The 1,778-nt window shown below is 42.6% G+C and overlaps 1 pseudogene; it reads left to right on the top strand.

Annotated features, from left to right (window-relative positions):
- The first annotated feature begins 383 nt into the window (after nucleotides 1-383).
- Nucleotides 384-927, top strand: LOC116531203 (annotated as a pseudogene).
- The last annotated feature ends 851 nt before the right edge of the window (nucleotides 928-1,778 follow it).

The raw sequence follows: 1,778 nt of genomic DNA, 5'->3' as shown, positions 1-1,778 counted from the left end.
ATAAAAAAGAATGAGTTGGGCTTGGTGGTGCACACCTGTAATCCCAGTTCTACTTGGTAGGCTGAGATGGGAGGATCACTTGAGTCTAGGAGATCAAGGCTGCAGTGGGCCATGATCATGCCACTATGCTCCAGCCTGGGTGACACAGGGAGACCCTATCTCAAATAAAATAAAATAAAAATAAAAGTTAATGGAGTAGAGAAAGATACTTTTGAAAAGCTTGGTTAATTGAATAGAGGACAAGAGAGAAAAAGTCATATATCCAGTAAGACAAATAAAACAGTAAGCTAACAGACTTGAATCCAAATACCTCATCAATTACATAAAATATAAATGAACCAAATACTGCATTAAAAAAGCAAAGGTTTTTAGCCAGGATTAAAAAATAAGAAACGAGGGATTTCCTGGGCTATTATGACGGTGATGAATTTTAAGCGGTTGTGGCAGCATCCTTTCCCGCCCTTGCCCTTTATGTTATAGCTGAACGTGGCCACGTGGCACAAGCAGCTAGCCACCTGGTGTTCATTGGCTCTGCCCTTCTGCTGCCTGCACAAATAGTCCAGCATGGTGGTGATGGATGCTCAGGAGAGCCTGCTCTTCAACACTGTCAAGCTATGGAGGCTTCCTGTGGGATCAATCCAGGTTATATTAGAGGAACTGAGGGAGAAAGGGAACTTAGAGTGACTGGATAAGAGCAAATCTAGTTTCCTAATCATGTGGCAGAGGCCAGAAGAATGGGAAAACTCCTCTATCAGTGGATCTCCAGGAGTGGTCGGAACAACTCCATATTTAGCCTGTCTGAGCTGTCCAACGGGGAAGACATAGAGAATGAGGTGTTCCATGGGCTAAATGAGGTCTGTGGGCTCTCCAAGCCTACGGTAGGAACATAAGGCTGAGAGCATCACCATCTCACTTGGGCACCAGTGATGGCTGAGATGTCAAGTCCATCTGTCAGAAACCTGTTTCCTTTCACTTTCTACCTCCCACCTTTCCAGGGCTTTCAGAAGGAGACAGACTGAGCGTCTTCACACACTGAATCTTTGAATCCACCAGACTCAAAAGGGCTCCAGTCCTGAAGCCTGGAACCCAGGGGTGGGTTTCATATACCCCATATGTCTGTCCCTGGGATAGGGTGAGGCTGAAGCACTCCAGAAAAATATGTGCTTCTCCTTGCCTACTTCCTTTCCTATCCTAAACTGTCTCTGAGCCAGGGTCTGTAAACCTGACACTTTGTGTGTGTTCACTTGTTTAAATTCCTACACAGGCACCTGCTTCTGTCGCCTCTGTTTTCCATCCCCTTAGCTGCTGTTACCTCCCTTCTAGGCTGTTGCTGGACCTTTCCTAGGGAATGTGGGAAGTCTGGCTGCAAGCAGCTGTCCAAGCAGTAGGAAGATAGGCAGCCCATGGGCCTGGCACTGACAGGCAGGGCCCAACGTTGATTTATGATATTAAAATATCAACTACCCCCACTTCAGACAATAAAAACTGAGCTATATGCTGCTTACAAAAAATTCATTTGAAATATAATGATTAGAAATGTAAAAAGTAGTAAGAAGGAATAAGGTATACCATGGAAATACTAATCAAAAGAAAGCTGATATAGCTATATTAATATATAAAGCATTACTATTAATTATATCTCTATTGCATAAAAGAATCTAATCAGGAGTATTTTGTTAATATTTGTTTATTTAATCTGGAATTCATAGCTTGAACAAATCTCAAAAATCCATTATCTTTTTTTTTTTTTTTTGAGACAGAGTCTTACTCTTTAGCCC

This window comes from Sapajus apella, unplaced genomic scaffold, assembly GCF_009761245.1.
Source record: "Sapajus apella isolate SASKATOON/1434 unplaced genomic scaffold, GSC_monkey_1.0 scaffold69, whole genome shotgun sequence".
In the NCBI taxonomy this organism is placed as follows: Eukaryota; Metazoa; Chordata; class Mammalia; order Primates; family Cebidae; genus Sapajus; species Sapajus apella.
The sequence above is the reverse complement of the archived record's forward strand: the minus strand, read 5'-3'. Positions and strand labels throughout refer to the sequence as shown.